At 45.7% G+C, this 20,566-nt stretch overlaps 1 protein-coding gene across 2 annotated transcripts in view; it reads left to right on the top strand.

Annotated features, from left to right (window-relative positions):
• Positions 1 to 10,470: 10,470 nt before the first annotated feature.
• Positions 10,471 to 20,566, top strand: part of GRAMD1A (GRAM domain containing 1A) — a 145,170-nt gene continuing 135,074 nt past the window's right edge. For both annotated transcript variants that reach the window (XM_066606453.1, XM_066606452.1), the window contains exon 1: positions 10,471 to 10,623. The gene's annotated coding sequence lies outside the window, so the exon portion shown is untranslated. The remainder of the gene's footprint in view (positions 10,624 to 20,566) is intronic.

The following is a 20,566-nucleotide window of genomic DNA, read 5'->3' as shown; positions in this document are numbered from 1 at the left end:
TGCTGACCGTCCACAATTCAACAGACTATTCTCTAATGTCACAAATTCAGCTCCCCCTCCACCACAGAGGAGAAACGCTGTCAGGATTAAGTACACAGGGCCAGAGGAGAACATTCCCTCCAGACTGTACATTGGGAAGAGTCTCCTAAAAGACTTTATGAAGTTTAAAGCCTCTGAGGTGTACGTTCTGATCCATATCCCCTCCAGCAGGATCTACGACATCAGCTTTAAGCTGCAATATGACTTGGATGCATTTTGGAGTATATATAATGACACAAGGGGACAGTCAATCTGGGAGTATCTCCAGGTGATCCAGCTGTCCAAGCCTCAGGTGGTGAGGGCCACCATATTGTTCCAGTCTGAGGTGGTGGCGCTGGCAGATCTGGAGCACTGGCTGAGTAGGCAATGTATGATCATGAACTATCCAGAAAAAATCTATGATGAGGAGGGAATCTGGAATGGTGGATATACTGTAAAGATCCAATTAGAGCGAGCCAGTGGTGTGACCAGACATCTACCGCACTCCTTCTATCTAGGCTCAGAGAGAGGAATATGCTATTACCCTGGTCAGCCTCGTCTATGTCATAGGTGTGGGGGCAGACACCTCGCTTTTAACTGCTCTCGAGTCAAGTGTTCATTATGTGGAGAGTTTGGACATTCAAAAAGTGATTGTAGAGGACCCGTCATCTGTAACCTGTGCTTAGGAGCAGGTCATACATTCCGGGAGTGGCCACATGCAGAACACAATAAAGGAGGTGATGATATCGGCATAGAGCCCATGGAGGAAGGTAAAGAGGATGTCGCCGCAAGAGCAGATACAGCCCCAGAATCCAACAGTCCTAATACTAATGTAGTGCCAAGTACCAGTGACCATGCTTTAGAGACTGATAACTCACCTGCTGCACTACAAGTACCAGCAGAGGGAGAGATGGATGGTCCTCCCACTACAGTACAAGTACCAGCCACCGAGAATGCATCTGATGGAAAAAGAAAAATCCTTGCTGTAAGAAGTGAAATATCCCCTGTTGTACTACAAGCACCAGCTATTAAAGATAAACCTCATGAAAGGAAGAAAATATCCAGTAAACCTGTTGCTAAATCACCTAAACAGCAGCCATGTAAGGCTACAGAACCCTCCGACCGAGCCACAAGGCCCAGACGCCCCTCTGTGGATCAAGAGGGGTTCCAGGCGGTGAAAAGAAAGAATAAAACTGCTGCGGTGATTTTTCGAGCAGGATTTGCAAAGAAAATCCCGTATCAGCCGGTGCCGGCCATAACATCCGGACAGTATGGAGTGCTGGGAGAAGAATCAGAGAAGTCGGAAAAAGAATGTGTCTCTTTACATAACTCTGATGATGACCTTCAGGAAGAGGAACCTCAACCATCAGTGTCCACCAAAAGATGGGGCTCTGCAGGTGACAGCAGCGGACGGAGGAGGAAAAGCAAGAAAGACCAGTGACTTAAATGAGTTTTGAGAGTCTGCTCTATAAATGGGAACAGTGTAAAGACTAAGAACAGAAACAATGTACATAGTATAAACTGGAGGAGAATCCGGGTACCAACTTCTGTGCGGTTGGTCTGAAGTTTATTTTGTTCTGTTTTTCTGTTTTGTTGTTCTGTTTTCGTTGTTGACTCTTATGAGTTTATAGTTAGTATATTGTAATAATTTTGTTGCAAGTTTTAAATAAAAAGATCATTATAGTAGTTATATTCTTGTACATAGGGGGCAGTATTATAGTAGTTATATTCTTGTACATAGGAACAGTATTATAGTAGTTATATTCTTGTACATAGGGGGCAGTATTATAGTAGTTATATTCTTGTACATAGGGGGCAGTATTATAGTAGTTATATTCTTGTACATAGGGGGCAGTATTATAATAGTTATATTCTTGTACATAGGAGGCAGTATTATAGTAGTTATATTCTTGTACATAGGGGGCAGTATTATAGTAGTTATATTCTTGTACATAGGACGCAGTATTATAGTAGTTATATTCTTGTACATAGGGGGCAGTGTTATAGTAGTTATATTCTTGTACATAGGGAGCAGTATTATAGTAGTTATATTCTTGTACATAGAAGGCAGTATTATAGTAGTTCTATTCCTGTACATAGGGGGCAGTATTATAGTAGTTCTATTCTTGTACATAGGAGCAGTATTATAGTAGTTATATTCTTGTACATAGGGGGGCAGTATTATAGTAGTTATATTCTTGTACATAGGGGGCAGTATTATAGTAGTTATATTCTAATACATAGGGGCAGTATTATGGTAGTTATATTCTTGTACATAGAAGGCAGTATTATAGTAGTTCTATTCCTGTACATAGGGGGCAGTATTATAGTAGTTATATTCCTGTACATAGGAGCAGTATTATAGTAGTTATATTCTTGTACATAGGGGGGCAGTATTATAGTAGTTATATTCTTGTACATAGGGGGCAGTATTATAGTAGTTATATTCTTGTACATAGGGGGCAGTATTATGGTAGTTATATTCTTGTACATAGGGGGCAGTATTATAGTAGTTATATTCTTGTACATAGAGGGCAGTATTATAGTAGTTATATTCTTGTACATAGGGAGCAGTATTATAGTAGTTATATTCTTGTACATAGGAGCAGTATTATAGTAGTTATATTCCTGTACATAGGGGGCAGTATTATAGTAGTTATATTCCTGTACATAGGGGGCAGTATTATAGTAGTTATATTCTTGTACATAGGGGGCAGTATTATAGTAGTTATATTCTTGTACATAGGGGGCAGTATTATAGTAGTTATATTCTTGTACATAGGGGGCAGTATTATAGTAGTTATATTCTTGTACATAGGGGGCAGTATTATAGTAGTTATATTCTTGTACATAGGGGGCAGTATTATAGTAGTTATATTCTTGTACATAGGGGGCAGTATTATAGTAGTTATATTCTTGTACATAGGGGGCAGTATTATAGTAGTTATATTCTTGTACATAGGGGGCAGTATTATAGTAGTTATATTCTTGTACATAGGGGGCAGTATTATAGTAGTTATATTCTTGTACATAGGGGGCAGTATTATAGTAGTTATATTCTTGTACATAGGGGGCAGTATTATAGTAGTTATATTCTTGTACATAGGGGGCAGTATTATAGTAGTTATATTCTTGTACATAGGGGGCAGTATTATAGTAGTTATATTCTTGTACATAGGGGGCAGTATTATAGTAGTTATATTCTTGTACATAGGGGGCAGTATTATAGTAGTTATATTCTTGTACATAGGGGGCAGTATTATAGTAGTTATATTCTTGTACATAGGGGGCAGTATTATAGTAGTTATATTCTTGTACATAGGGGGCAGTATTATAGTAGTTATATTCTTGTACATAGGGGGCAGTATTATAGTAGTTATATTCTTGTACATAGGAGCAGTATTATAGTAGTTATATTCTTGTACATAGGAGCAGTATTATAGTAGTTATATTCTTGTACATAGGGGGCAGTATTATAGTAGTTATATTCTTGTACATAGGGGGCAGTATTATAGTAGTTATATTCTTGTACATAGGGGGCAGTATTATAGTAGTTATATTCTTGTACATAGGGGGCAGTATTATAGTAGTTATATTCTTGTACATAGGGGGTAGTATTATAGTAGTTACATTCTTGTACATAGGGAGCAGTATTATAATAGTTATATTCTTGTACATAGGGGACAGTATTATAGTAGTTATATTCTTGTACATAGGGGGCAGTATTATAGTAGTTATATTCTTGTACATAGGGGGCAGTATTATAGTAGGTATATTCTTGTACATAGGAGCAGTATTATGGTAGTTATATTCTTGTACATAGGGGCAGTATTATAGTAGGTATATTCTTGTACATAGGGGGCAGTATTATAGTAGTTATATTCTTTGCTGGGAATATAAGTAGTGATAGATTTCCCCTTTTAGTCTGTAATATTGGTGACTGCAGGTGTTATAGATGATTGATTGCTGGTTTCTTGCAGTAATGGAGTCCTTGTTTCCAGCGCTGATAAGCAGACCTCTGGATAGTTATCAGGACAGAGACCTGATGCTTTTATTGAATTTAACCTCTGTCGCCCTGGAGCTCTCCACTTATTTGTTGTGATGCAACTAACATTTGTTTTTTTGTTTTTTTTAAAGCTGAAATTTAGAAAATTAACCCAAATATTCAGCAGTTGCCCGTTAAAGACCACCTGTCACCTGGCCCGACCCTTCACCTCTACTAACATGTCTGTTTTAGTAAATATGTGTATTGCTCATGAAGTAACTATTCTGGGGCATTTGTTTAGAAGTATGTATTGTGGTGTTACATAGTAACATAGTATGTAAGGCTGAATGAAGACAATGTCCATCTAGTCCAGCCTGTCTATCCTACTGTGTTGATCCAGAGGAAGGCAAAAAACCCCAAGAGCAGAAGCCAATTAGCCCTTTTGGGGGAAAAATTCCTTCCCGACTCCCTAATGGCAATCAGACTGTTCCCTGGATCAACCCCTAATAGTTCCTACCTTCCTATATACCAGGATTGACAATTAACCTAATATTTATATCCTGTAAGATCCTTCCTCTCCAGAAAGACATCAAGTCCTCTTTTAAACTCCTCTATGGATTTTGCCATCACCACTTCCTCCGGTAGAGTGTGCCACTGTCTAACTGTTCCTCTGTTATTCCTCCTGGAAATGAATTAATAAAATTTCATGGCTGAGGAGACACATCTCTGTCAAGAGTATTATAAGGCCTCTTCCACACGGGCGACAGCGCTATCGCCACAAGAGAATTATAGCTATATTGCGGCTATGTTTTGTGCGATGCTGCGGCAGTTCCACGGCACTTGTTTGCGGTCTTCAGCCAGTGCTTACCTTAAATGCTCCCAAGGCTGCCATGTGTTGATGCCTATGAAGCCATGCCTGTAGCATAGCTTCATAGGCAAATCTGAAAATCACAATGCGATGGTCTCGGGCGTTGTTGCGGCTGACATATCAGTTTCTTTCTGGTAAACGGGGGTATGAATACCCCGCCTCCGGCAAAGCGAGCGCTGTGATTCGATTGAGCACCAGCCAATCACAGCGATTCAGTGATATCTTTCACTGAATAGCTGTGAATGATCGTGCACTGGCTGTGATTGGCTAGTGCCCGATCCAATATTACCAGAAGCGGGGTATTCAAAGCTCCGTCACTAGAAAGAAACTGATATGTCAGCGTGGAGGGACACTGCAGCTTGCCGCAGCACCGCTGGAGACTGTTGCGAGGCACCGGGATGCTGCAAACCAGGTCAGTATTGACGTGTTTTGTTTTTTTTACGTCGGTTAGCTATGGCTTATTTTGGGGGAGAGGCTTATATTACAAGCCTCCTTCAAAAACTGGTGTAGGGCTTATTACCGGGGAAACCTGGTAGTACAAATGATCGCAAGTTCAAATCCTGCAGGGATTAAATAAAAGTGTAAAAATGTATAAAAGTTTGCAACAGGAAAAAAAAAATTGTTTGAAAGAAAAACCCATTTTCCCATTAAAAAAAAACGTAACAATTCCACAGCAATACGAAATGTGTTTTTTATAATAGAAGCCCAAACTATCCTGAATAGAAGGTGATCAAAAAGTACCATTTTGGCAAACATATGTCTATTAAAAACTACATCTTGCCTTGGAAAAAAAAAAACAAGCCCTCACACAGCCCAATCTACAAAAATACCACTAAAAAAATAGTCGCAGCTCTCAGAATACGGCGATGGAACGCAATTATTTTTTAACAAATTTTCCTTACTTTTTAAAAATAGAAAAACATTAAAAGCCGCATAATTTTGGCATCACTGAGATCCTATTGACCCATGAAGCAAGGTTCATGTCATTCTTACTGCATTGTCAATGGTGTAAAAACTAAAAAAAACCTAAAAGTCGCAGTTCTTTTTAATTCCTCCCCCACCTCCTTAAAAATGTTTACATGTATCCGTACATGAAATAGTACCACTGAAAAATACAACTCAACCCGCAAAAAAACAAGGCCCCATATGGCTGTCAATTCAAAAAAGTTAGGGCGGGGATGAAAATAAAAAAAGATAATCTCTGGCCCTCAAGGGGTTAAAAGACCACTCTGAGCAAAACAGACCCGGTATTTTACACTTAGTTCAAAATAATCACTTTCTAATACTCCACCTTTTAAGTGCGGCTTTAGGCTTAGCATTGTAGATCCGATTTTCTTTTAAGTGTATTTAAAGGAGGCAGTTTTTCACATTTTTTCCCCATCTCTTTTTCATGCTTTTCATAATTCATGCCTCCCCCTCCCCCATGGCTCTAGCTCCACCCTACAGTTTATCCGGTACCTCTCATAGTTGATCTCATTAGCTTCAGCCAGGACTATTCTAGCTGCTCCTGAGTCCTCATCTAATTAATGCAACTGAAAGATAAACTGCTAATCTGCTGCTAATCAGATGTTACATGAAAGCTAACACCAGGGTGGTTGTACCCATCACCCCCCAGGAACGCCATGTGCAGGACATGTAGTGGGTATGAGGAGAGGAGTACTGGACTTGGGATTGGCGTTTAACTTCCTGATCTCACCCATCAGGGCTCAATATATTCCAGACTCATCCATGTTCCTGGCACTGGTACACTGTAACAAACCTTCAGCACAGAATGGATGACTGCCAGGGAGAACTACGTGAGGGAAAGCATTACTGTTGAAGAGTTACTATTACTGTGAGGAAGTCATTCAAGATTGCTATTACTTTGAGGGGATTACTACGAAGCACTGTTACTGTGAGAGGGTCCTTAAAGGCCCCCATGGCTGTGAGAGGGTCACTATTACTATGAGGGGATCACTAATAGGCACTGCTACTGTGTGAGGATTACTGAGGGGCATTCTAATTATGAGAGGGACACTAGAGAGCACTATTACTGTTAGTTACAATAAGGAATACTATTATTGTGTAGGGGTCACAAAGGGGCACTATTACTGCGATAGTTACACTCAGGGGCATTATTGTGAGCGAGTCACTAAAGGACACTATTACTGTAAGGGAGGTGACTACGGTTCACTTTAACTGTAAGAGGGTCACTGAGGGGCACCGTCACTGAAAGGGGATCACAAAATGGGCACTATTATTGTGAGAAGGTCACTAAGGGGCACCATAACTGTGAGAGGGTCACTACTATGAGATCATCACTAATGGGCACTACTACTGTGTGAGAGTCACTATTACTATGAGAGGGACACTAAAGGGCACTATGACTGTGTGAGGGTCACTATTACTATGAGAGGGACACTAAACGGCACTATGACTGTGTGAGGGTCACTATTACTATGAGAGAGACACTAAAGGGCACTATGACTGTGTGAGGGTCACTATTACTATGAGAGGGACACTAAAGGGCACTATGACTGTGTGAGGGTCACTATTACTATGAGAGGGATACTAAAGGGCACTATGACTGTGTGAGAGTCACTATTACTATGAGAGGGACACTAAAGGGCACTATTACTGTATGAGGGTCACTATTACTATGAGAGGGACACTAAAGGGCACTATGACTGTGTGAGGGTCACTATTACTAGGAGAGGGACACTAAAGGGCACTATGACTGTGTGAGGGTCACTATTACTATGAGAGGGACACTAAAGGGCACTATTATTATGAGAGGGACACTAAAGGGCACTATTACTGTGTGAGGGTCACTATTACTATGAGTGGGTCACTAAAGGTAACTATGACTGTGAGGGTCACTATTACTATGAGAGGGACACTAAAGGGCACTATGACTGTGTGAGGGTCACTATTACTATGAGAGGGACACTAAAGGGCACTATGACTGTGTGAGGGTCACTATTACTATGAGAGGGACACTAAAGGGCACTATGACTGTGTGAGGGTCACTATTACTATGAGAGGGACACTAAAGGGCACTATGACTGTGTGAGGGTCACTATTACTATGAGAGGGACACTAAAGGGCACTATGACTGTGTGAGGGTCACTATTACTATGAGAGGGACACTAAAGGGCACTATGACTGTGTGAGGGTCACTATTACTATGAGAGGGATACTAAAGGGCACTATGACTGTGTGAGAGTCACTATTACTATGAGAGGGACACTAAAGGGCACTATTACTGTATGAGGGTCACTATTACTATGAGAGGGACACTAAAGGGCACTATGACTGTGTGAGGGTCACTATTACTAGGAGAGGGATACTAAAGGGCACTATGACTGTGTGAGGGTCACTATTACTATGAGAGGGACACTAAAGGGCACTATGACTGTGTGAGGGTCACTATTACTATGAGAGGGACACTAAAGGGCACTATGACTGTGTGAGGGTCACTATTACTATGAGAGGGACACTAAAGGGCACTATGACTGTGTGAGGGTCACTATTACTATGAGAGGGATACTAAAGGGCACTATGACTGTGTGAGAGTCACTATTACTATGAGAGGGACACTAAAGGGCACTATTACTGTATGAGGGTCACTATTACTATGAGAGGGACACTAAAGGGCACTATGACTGTGTGAGGGTCACTATTACTAGGAGAGGGATACTAAAGGGCACTATGACTGTGTGAGAGTCACTATTACGATGAGAGGGACACTAAAGGGCACTATGACTGTGTGAGGGTCACTATTGCTATGAGAGGGACACTAAAGGGCACTATTATTATGAGAGGGACACTAAAGGGCACTATTACTGTGTGAGGGTCACTATTACTATGAGTGGGTCACTAAAGGTAACTATGACTGTGAGGGTCACTATTACTATGAGAGGGACACTAAAGGGCACTATGACTGTGTGAGGGTCACTATTACTATGAGAGGGACACTAAAGGGCACTATGACTGTGTGAGGGTCACTATTACTATGAGAGGGACACTAAAGGGCACTATGACTGTGTGAGGGTCACTATTACTATGAGAGGGACACTAAAGGGCACTATGACTGTGTGAGGGTCACTATTACTATGAGAGGGACACTAAAGGGCACTATGACTGTGTGAGGGTCACTATTACTATGAGAGGGACACTAAAGGGCACTATGACTGTGTGAGGGTCACTATTACTATGAGAGGGACACTAAAGGGCACTATGACTGTGTGAGGGACACTATTACGATGAGAGGGACACTAAAGGGCACTATGACTGTGTGAGGGTCACTATTACGATGAGAGGGGCACTAAAGGGCACTATGACTGTGTGAGGGTCACTATTACGATGAGAGGGGCACTAAAGGGCACTATGACTGTGTGAGGGTCACTATTACGATGAGAGGGGCACTAAAGGGCACTATGACTGTGTGAAGGTCACTATTACGATGAGAGGGACACTAAAGGGCACTATGACTGTGTGAGGGTCACTATTACGATGAGAGGGACACTAAAGGGCACTATGACTGTGTGAGGGTCACTATTACGGTACTACCATATGCGAGGGACACTAAAGGGCACTACTACTGTGTGAGGGTCACTATTACTATGAGAGGGACACTAAAGGGCACTATTACTGATAGTTACACTGAGGGGGACTACTACTACCGTATGAGAAAGCTACTGAGCGGCATTATTATTGAAAGTGGGTTACTAAAGGACACTTACTGTGAAGGGGGTCACTAAGGCTCACCTCTACCGTGAGAGGGGCACTATTACTAAGAGGGGATCATAAAAGGGCACTATTACTGTGAGGGGACACAAAATGTATGGCTTATAGCAGAAAGAATTGCCCCTCTTTTCATTGTTCATAATTTGAGAGGTATGAGAAGGGGCGGCAAAGCACTGAAATCTTCTCAGAAAATGACTCAAGCATGCTGGGTAATGTAGCAGGCTGGTGACTTCATCATGGGAGCAGTTACCGGCGGCAGGCGGTTGTGACGTCTCCTTTGACAGGCATCAATGGTTTTCGTGCACCCCATGACCTACACCCAGATGTCTTTAGTTCGGATTAGCGGTGGCGAACTTTCCAGTACATCCTTGTCCAATATTTAACCCTTTGAGGTTGTTTCTACTTGTTCTGCAGGCGTTGAGCAGTGACGGTCGGGGATCCCCCATAAAGTAACGCTGATTACGCCCCACCGGCAGCCCCTGATCACAGAACACTTGCACTGCAGACCCGGCTCAATCCACCTGATACCCAACAACAGTCCTGTTCTGGTACACTGGCTGCATCGCTTGACCGCTCACCTTAGTGATGAAATCGGGCAAGCTGATTGGACGAAAACTCCAAGCGGACAGATGGGGAAGGCGATTTTATCATAGAATGAGAGGGAAGAATAGAAGACGGTAAAAACGGCGAGACGACAGACAATACAGGAAATGTAATAAGAGTACGGGGGCGGGGGGGATAGGGACGGGTTACAGGGGAGGGGATATAAAGAGTTAATCATGAGACTAGAGAGGGGAGAGAAAGCAAACGCAAGCACAGGCAACAGCGATAGAGAAGTGATGCAATTGTAGGGTTAATACATAGGGAATACGTGCAGCAGAGGGGAGGGAGGAAGTCAGCAAGGAGAACTAGTTCCCAAACAGATAGGAAGAAATGAGGAGGACTCCACCGAAGGGCAGGAAGATGTGACAGGGCGACAGTCAGAACTAACAGAGGGACGGGGCCTGAGCTGCTGGACACACAGGTAGGAAATGCTGATCCAGATGTCTTATGCTAAAGCTAAACATACAGCCACTCTCTTAAAGGAGCAGTCTACTTTGGACATATGGGGTTAATAAAGTAACCCCCGAATTGGATCCCCCTCTCCGAACTGCTATTGGATCCCCCTCTCTGAACTGCTGCTCTGGAGGATTCCCACTTCTAAACTTCACATGGCTGGTCACGGAGTTCAGTAGAGAAAGCCCCGGCCCCACCATATGTTGCAGCCCCCCACTACTAAGCTGGCCAGGGGGTGTTGCCGCTGTTACAGCAGTAAGTCGGCACATGGTTTACAGTGAACATCCCTGCAGCCATCCAGTCCTCTACCGGATACCGTACTCCGCCTAGGCTAATAGGGGGGTTGGGATGCCCCCATATATTGCACGCAGGACATATGAAAGTGACAGGGCCTTCAAGGAATCGTCTTAGCAAAGTTTCCACAGCTGCTGGAGTTCTCTACATGTAGTCATGTGACCACTTCTCACATCTTCTCTTCAATCACACAACTAACCCAACTCACCACAGTCTTTCATTGTGACTTAGTGTAATATATGTCATAGTCAGGGGGGCTCAGTTACCCCTACCCACAGGATAGGCACCCGCACGGGGATTTCCGTCACTCCCATTGAAAGGAATGGAGCGCTGACCACAGATGCGCCGCCAACGCTCCATTGAGAGTGACGTCACTGCTGAGGAAGAAGGGACCCTAACAGTGTTAGGAGAACGGGACACAGGAGTAAAACTCCCACCGATCAGCACATTATGCCCCATCTTGTAGATAGAAGAGAACTTGTTATTCAGGCACAACCCCTTCAACCAATACAGAGCTCCAGCATAGACACAGAGGTACATTAAACATTTTTATCTGCCTGCAGTCACCACTAGGGGGAGCTAAGATAAATGTATTATGTTTAATTTTATTTATCTGTGTATAGTGAGCTCCCTCTAGTGGTGGCTGTATATATCTGTATATAGTGAGCGCCCTCTAGTGGTGGCTATATATATATCTGTATATAGTGAGCTCCTTCTTGTGGGGCCTGTATATATCTGTATATAGTGAGCGCCCTCTAGTGATGACTGTATATATCTATATATAGTGAGCTCTCTCTAGTGGTAGCTGTATATAGTGAGCTCTCTCTAGTGGTGGCTGTATATATCTGCATATAGTGAGCTGTCTCTAGTGTTGGCTGTATATATCTGTATATAGTGAGCTCCCTCTAGTGGTGGCTGTATATATCTGTATATAGTGAGCTCCCTCTAGTGGTGGCTGTATATATCTGTATATAGTGAGCTCCCTCTAGTGGTGGCTGTATATATCTGTATATAGTGAGCTCTCTCTAGTGGTGGCTGTATATATCTGTATATAGTGAGCTCCCTCTAGTGATAGCTGTATATTGTGAGCTCCCTCTAGTGATAGCTGTATATATCTGTATATAGTGAGCTCCCCCTAGTGGTGGCTGTATATATCTGTATGCAATAAACTTCCTCCAATGGTGGCTGCTTAATCTCTACTCAGTGAGCTCCCCTAGTGGTGGCTGTATGAAGTGAGCTTCCCTAGTAGTCACTATATAAATCTGTATGTAGTGAGCTCCCTCTAGTGGTCACTTCAAGTATCATGTGTCTCTATGTCTATGCAGGGGGTTTGAATCTCTGTATCAGGATGACCACCATAAGGATATATTAAGGAGAACTGATACATAGACGTGAGTCCAGCTGGTGTGATAATTGTTACTATCACATGAATAGAGCCAATTCCATAAAAGGAAATTACTTGTCTTGTTAGCAACACACTAAAGAGCTGATAACAGAGAGCAATATCTCCGGCTGAAATCCTAAAAGACCTCAATGGGAATGATAAAAATGTGCTGTAAACCACAGAAGGTAAGGATTAGCGGTGATAGAGCAACACTTTTGGGCTCTGCTCCATGCTTTGTAGTCCAGCTCTGCTCTATTAGGGCACAGCTATGATCAGTGACTCCAGTTTAGTTGTATTGTCTACCGGAGTTTGCGGTAGTATGAAATCTACCCCCTGTCCCAACAGAGGCTTGAGCTGCTGTCAAGCTCCCCCACCATGCTTTACATCTCAGCTCTGCTCTATTAGTGCATGGCTTTGATCAGTGGCTCCAACTTAGCTGCATTGTCTATTGACATCTGAAGTCCTCTCATATCCATCAGTGGCTTATCTGAGCAGTTGTGGGTGGGTGTCCAACCCATATCCCCCTCCATACTGACCCCAAACCTGTCCCATAGCGTTAAGAGGCCACATTCTCCTGCCACAGTGATAAATTAGTTTTACATATAGCGAGTATGCTATAGACCCAAAAGCATGCTGGGATATAGAAAAAATGTAATGGACCCCAAGAATGCAGCAAATGTGAGGGAAAAAAGACAGCAAAAAAAAAAAAGCAACGTTTGTAGTGTTTTTTCGTGTTTTCCTATTGACCTCCAAAAAACAAAATGGTGTCTTTTGTGACTTGTATGCCACCAGATTTAAAGGGAACCTGTCACCTCCCTACAGTGCTATAGACTAAAGGCCCTTTTATATGGTACGACCGTCGGCCGCAGATGCCCATCAGACATCCCAGCAATAGTTATTCCTGTACTTTCACACATCGTTCAGTCGGGGTGTGCCTTTACACTAAATGTTAATCATTCAAATTCCTGCTTGAAGTGGGAATCTGAACAGTTTATCAGCCCGTGTAAAAGGGCCCTTAGTTATGGTGCTGTTCGGGGAGGTGACAGGGAGCCAATGATGGACTTTTTACACTCACTCGCTCCTACGTTTTAGTGCTGTCACCCACCAAAGATTGTGCTCAGCTCTTCCATTCAAGTCTATAGCAGAGCGCGCACATGGCAGTCTAAAAAGTGGCGGATTTCCGTGCTGGGCACAATCTTCAGCGGGTGACAGCACAGGAACCAGGGAACGGGCATATAAAAAATCCATCACCGGGTCCCGATCTCCTTTCCCGACCCGCAGACAGCACCATACCTTAGTTTATAGTCCTCCGGGGAGGTGACAGGTTCCCTTTAAAGGGGTTGTCCCGCGCCAAAACTGTTTTTTTTTTTTCAACCCCCCCCCCCCCCCCCCCCCCCCCGTTCGGCGCGAGACAACCCCGATGCAGGGGTTAAAAAAGAACACCGGAGAGTGCTTACCTGAATCCCCGCGCTCCGGTGACTTCTTACTTACCTGCTGAAGATGGCCGCCGGGATCTTCTCCCTCCGTGGACCGCAGGGCTTCTGTGCGGTCCATTGCGGATTCCAGCCTCCTGATTGGCTGGAATCGGCACGTGACGGGGCGGAGCTACACGGAGCCCCATAGAGAAGAGGAGAAGACCCGGACTGCGCAAGCGCGGCTAATTTGGCCATTAGACGGCGAAAATTAGTCGGCTCCATGGGAACGAGGACGCTAGCAATGGAGCAGGTAAGTGAAAAACTTCTTATAACTTCTGTATTGCTCATATTTAATGCACGATGTACATTACAAAGTGCATTAATATGGCCATACAGAAGTGTATAGACCCACTTGCTGCCGCGGGACAACCCCTTTAAGACACAATGTCAGATACACAAATGAAGGACGAGCGCCCCGACAATAATATCTCCAAGTATTAATCCACCAAGGACAACAGAACATGTGATGTGACATCAAATACGAGCGGCTCATCTCTCTGTGGTGTTCCCGTAGATCCTTGGCTCTCAGGAGGACACCCAATCATACATGTCTTCCATCACTCCTTCACCGCCACGTAATGCCGCTGACCGGCTGTCCACTGTCTCTGACACCAAGATATTTCCTTATCTCAAATGGAACCTCTTAGAGACAGAACTTCTTGTGTTTGCGCCATCTAACCTACTCAATCCCGATATCTCCACCTCACCCTGCAGGACCCCATCACTCCTTGGCGCCGTCTCGGGGTCATATCTGATTCTGGCCTTTCTTCCAGTCTCTCACTCATGTTACCTGAAACTCAGAAACATCTACCAAATCTGCCCTCACCATGGACATCAAAAACTCTTCTTGTTGCCCTTATCCACTCTTGGCATCATTACTGCTACTGACTACTGACTGGTCTTCCCCTTACTAAACTCTCCCCTCTCTAATCCATTCTGAACGTAGCAGCCAGGCCTATCATTTTGTCCAATCACTGCACTGGTGCCTCCACCCTGTGCCAGTCACTGCACTGATGATTCCACCCTGTGCCAGTTACTGCACTGATTACTCTACCCTGCAAGTCACTGCACCGATGCTTCCACCCTGTGCCAGTCACTGCACTGACGACTCCAACTTAAACCAGTCACTGCACTGACGACTCCACTTTGTGCCAGTCACTGCACTGATGACGCCACCCTGTGCCAGTCACTGCACTGATGACGCCACCCTGTGCCTGTCACTGCACTGATGACTTTACCCTGCCAGTCACTGCACTGATGAGTCCATCTTATGCCAGTTACTGCACTGATGACTCCACCCTGTGCCAGTCACTGCACTGATTACTCTACCCTGCTAGTCACTGCATTGATGATTCCATATTATGCCAGTCACTGCACTGATGCTTCCACCCTGTGCCAGTCACTGCACTGATGCTTCCACCCTTTGCCAGTCACTGCACTGATGACTCCACCTTGTGCCAGTCACTGCACTGATGATTCCACCTTGTGCCAGTCACTGCACTGATGCCTCCACCCTGTGCCAGTCACTGCACTGATGACTTCACTTTGTGCCAGTCACTGCACTGATGACGCCATCCTGTGCCAGTCACTGCACTAATGACGCCACCCTGTGCCTGTCACTGCACTGATGACTTTATCCTGTCAGTCACTGCACTGATGAGTCCATCTTATGCCAGTTACTGCACTGATAACTCCACCCTGTGCCAGTCACTGCACTGATTACTCTACCCTGCTAGTCACTGCATTGATGATTCCATATTATGCCAGTCACTGCACTGATTACTCTACCCTGCTAGTCACTGCATTGATGATTCCATATTATGCCAGTCACTGCACTGATTACTCTACCCTGTGCCAGTCACTGCACTGATTACTCTACTCTGTGCCAGTCACTGCACTGATAACTCCACACTGCCAGACACTGCACAGATGCCTCCACCCTGTGCCAGTTACTGCACTGATGCCTCCATACTGCCATTCACTGCACTGATGACTCCACCCTGTGCCAGTCACTGCACTGATACCTCCACCTTATGCCAGTCACTGCACTGATGATTCCACCTTATGCCAGTCACTGCACTGATGCTTCCACCCTGTGCCAATAACTGCACTGATCATTCTACCCTGCCAGTCACTGCACTGATGACTTCACCCTGTGCCAGTCACTGCACTGATGACTCCACGATGTGCCAGTCACTGCACTGATGCCTCCACCCTATGCCAGTCACTGTAGTGATACCTCCACACTGTGCCAGTCCCTGCATGGTTTGCCTTTCACATATAGAGAGCAAATTTACACTCATAACTCTCATCCCTAAATCTCTCCACAGTGCTGCACCTTATCTTCTCCCTCTTCTTGGTCTACCACCCTACCTATGTTCTAAGCTCTGCTAATGACCTGAGGTAAGCTCCCCTTTAATCCCAGCCTTCTACTCCCATCTCAGAGATTTCTCCAGAGCCGCAGCAGTTCTTTGGAAGCTCCACAAAGACCATCAGCTTAATTCCCAACACCTGCAGCTTTACACCTGCCCTAAAAACTTCAAGAACATCGCAAGAATCCGCTCTTTCCTCGCTGTGGACAGGCTACAAGCGCTCAGTGTTGCCCTCATCCACTCCCGGCTCGATTATTACAACTCGTTGCTGATCGGCCTCCCCTGCACCAGGCTCTACCCTCTCCAATCCATCCTGAATGCAGCAGCCAGGCTCATCTTCCTGTCCAGCCGCTACTCGGACGCCTCTGCCCTGTGCCGGTCACTGCACTGGCTGCCCGTTAAATAAAGAATTCAATTCAAACTCACTACCCACATCCACAAAGCCCTCCACAACACCGCACTCCCCTATATTGCCTCTCTCATCCCAATCCACTGCCCAGTCCACACCCTCCGCTCTGCTATCGAAATCAGACTGAGTGCCCATTTAATTCAAACCTCCCATTCCCGCCTCCAAGACTTCTACAGAGCAGCACCGGTCCTCTGGAACGCACTACCAAAGGCTACCCGAGCAATCCAGGACTCGCAGAACTTCAGGCGTGCTCTAAAAACACACCTCTTCAGGGAGGCATATCACATCCCCTAAACCGAACCCCTCTGTACTCCGCCTGATAACATGCTCCCTGACTTACTGACTGCAATCCCTGCTAGCCATCATAAACCATTCCTGCAGTCATACCAATTCAGCCACTATACGGCTTATGTCTGACCATTGCTTATGTGTATAGCATCCCTCACTCCACCTCACTATACCGCGCACATCTCCAGCCCCTTTACCCTCTGTATCCCCCCATTATATGTAGTATGTAAGCTCGTTGGAGCCGGACCCTCACCCCTATTGTTTCCATCAACTAATTACTTTATGCAACAGTGGTTTTGTTTTTATTTCCCGTTTTGTAAGCGCTGCGGAATATGTTGGCGCTATATAAATAAAGATTATTATTAAAAACACATCTCTATAGGGAGGCCCGCCCATATTCCCTAATCCAGTGGTCCCCAACCAGTGAGCTGACCCCTTGCTGTGTGGTTCATGATGGAGCCCTGGCCATTGACATTATTGCAGACATATCCTAACTAGAGATGAGCGAGCATACTCGCTAAGGCAAACTACTGGAGCGAGTAGTGCCTTTTGCGAGTACCTGCCGCTCGTCTCTAAAGATTCGGGTGCCGTCAAGGAAGAGCGGTGAGTTGCGGGAGTGAGCAGGGGGGAGCGGGGGGAGAGAGTGTGAGAGAGATCCCCCCCACTCCCCGCTCTTCCCCGCCCCCCGCTGCCACCCAAATCTTTAGAGACGAGCGGGGAGATACTCGGCTAAGGCACTATTCACTCGAGTAGTTTGCCTTAGCGAGTATACTCGCTCATCTCTAATCCTAACCGTTAAGCAGTGCCAATTTATGTCTTATTGTATCTTGTGTTAATGCTGCCATCCAATAGGTGGCGCTACAGAGGTATTGTTCAATCTTCCTTATTTACATATATTATCCAGAGGAGCATGCATGGCCTTATAAGTCTCCTCACTCACCTCCTAGGTGTCTCCACATACCTTCTGGGTGCTCTCTTATAGGAGACACCACACCCCTCCCGACCCTCTGACTTGTAACAGGGGGCATTCACACGGGCTAGAAAATCGTGCAGGTTTTGTGTGTTGGAGACGCACGAAAATCTGAACCGTAATTTGTAATGTGTGTATCTACATGGGCGATTTTTCTCTTACAGCGATGCTGTGAGATGGACGTAGCGCGGCAGGTCTGACGTTTCTGCGAGTCCGCAGAAATCTCACCCATTAATTCCAACTGGTATATATAACTCCCATTCCGCTCCCATCAGCTGGACATGCGAGGGCGGCGACATGCGAGGGCGACGACATGCGAGGGCGACGACATGCGAGGGCGATGCAATTTGTAACGCACTGGCAGTGAACATTACCATTTTCCCGGACTGGAATCGCGCTCGCCCGTGTGGATGCGCCTGCATAGCACCCGTGTATTTCCTGTCTCGGGGTCCCCCGTTCGCTCTCTGACTTTGGATGATGTAATCTTTGATCAGCATTTTATTGCGGTTTGTTGCTGTTTATTTTTCTACATCCGGATCCACATCTGCGTTCGAACCTCCATTCGCAGATCCAGCTGAAAATACCGGAAGAGAAGGCACAGACCACCATGATAGTTTCTTTCAGTCATCTTGCTGCTGCCCCTAATGCCCCTCTCTGTGCCCCCCCCCCCCCAAGTATTATAGCCTCATTTTATATCTCACGGGTGGACCGGATTCCGACCGCAGCGGCTCATCGTGGGTTCTGCGCAGTGCAGTTTGTTTTTTTTTATATTTGCATGTCCCGTGCCATCGTTTAGTCGTGACGCCAGTACCCGCAGCCCATATGCAATGTTAACTACGTATGGGCTGTGGGTCGGACGGCCTCAAGTCTGTGGAGTCCGCAGCAAAATAGAGCATTCTGCGATTTTTTTTCCCCTCCACTCATGAGCAAAAAAGCGAAAGTACATGCATGTCAATACCTGCAGATCCTCCGAGCGGACACTGATCATGGATTCTGCAATTGGAATCCGCCCGTGTTAGCCCGGCCTAACAGATCTGCCACAAAGTAACACCTCTTATGTGGCCCCCAGTAATAGTGCCCCCTCTGTCCCTCTCATGTAATTTCTCTTCTACCACCACTTAGTATTAATTCCCCATCTTGCCCCCCAGTCCCCGGGGCCGCAGTGGGGCGATGACTCTGCAATAGTGTTCAACTGCTTCTGCATCCTGGTGCTGCAGATACAGTCTAAAGTGCCGGAGGCCAATGAATGTTTGCCCTATGGTTAAAGCAGCCCTGACCCAGCTTTCCCAGAGCCCTGAACGGCATATCAGTCTAGTGATACAGAGACTGTGGATAAAGGATCGGCTAACTTAGAAGCCCCTTACTGACGATGACTGCTATATCGTGGCCACTTACTGGTCGTCACCCAGCTTTCCCATCTGCAGATACAACTAATTAAATGGCTTTTACTATCCGGACAGAAAGGGGAAATTGAAAAAAAAAAAGCCAATGATGCGCCCCAAAACCGCGAGCGTCCCGGATAATGATGACTCTCCGAGGGGCTATCAATCTCGGCCGCGGGCATCCTCATCCAGACACTGCAGCTCTTTCCTGCAGCGAGGAGCTGACGGAGCACCGGCTGGCCCGGGGACCACAAGACTCATTAACCCCTGTGACGCCGCAGCAGCTGGGGAGCACATGTCCCTGCAGTGAAGGCCACCTCCTCCCCCGCTCGGTGGCCATCCAAGGCAAGCTTTAAATCTGCTGTCTTGTATTTTATCAGCTACAAGGTCAGAGCAAAACTTCCAGCCCTGGAAACAAAGGCCCCGAGCAGTTACCTCATCCCTCCAGCGGGTCATTAGCAGCTCTGCAGAGGGAGAGGTAGGTGTGCGCTGCTGCATGCTGGGGTGAGGGAGCACCTCACCCCCACAGTCCAGGGAGGGGGTGCGCCGCGCTGGTCCAGCAGGGGATACTCCACAGGGATGAGCACAAAGAGGTGCAGGAAGGAGGGGCTCAGTCCCAGATCCATGACAACACCTTCATCTACCGCACTCCTCCTCTGCATCCTCATCAGCGGTCCCTGAAGAGTGGCAGTGCATCCTGTGCAGAAGTACTCACCCCCCACCCCCCTTCCTCAAACTTTCCACCTGCATTGCAGCATTGTAACGGTTAAGGTTATGCAAGAAGAAACAAACTGGATACAAAGAGGAAGTGAAGAAAGTGATGTGTGAGTGACAGGTAGCGGAGGAGGCGAGCCGGAGGGAACCTCGGAGAGCGGGTGAGAGACCATCACACCTTCATTGCCTTCATTAGAGAATAGTGGTCATTGCATTCGGAAAAGTTCTGCAACTTTTTAATATACTTTGTGTTTCGACTTCGCACCATTTTCAGGATCTCTGCTTGTTGTCAGTGAATAGAAATATTTTTTTTACACATCTGGAGTCTGAAAACTTGTCCAGATCTGATACTCCTAAGGGTCCATTCACATGGGAGGGGACGGCTCTGCAACCTGAATCTGCATGTTTAAGCGCTTATTCACACCAGCACATTGGTGCTGCGTATCATGCGTGCAACATTTGTGTGCCATCCGCAGTGGAGAGAACCCATTGAGTTCGGTCACGTGTGTTTGCGCGCACATTTCAGTCATGCAAAAAAAAGTAGCGTGTGCCATTGTCATGTGGATTGCACACGGAAATAGCACAAATGAAACTAATTACACTTAATTGCTCATTGGAATGAA

This window comes from Eleutherodactylus coqui, chromosome 6, assembly GCF_035609145.1.
Source record: "Eleutherodactylus coqui strain aEleCoq1 chromosome 6, aEleCoq1.hap1, whole genome shotgun sequence".
NCBI lineage: Eukaryota > Metazoa > Chordata > Amphibia > Anura > Eleutherodactylidae > Eleutherodactylus > Eleutherodactylus coqui.
The sequence above is the reverse complement of the archived record's forward strand: the minus strand, read 5'-3'. Positions and strand labels throughout refer to the sequence as shown.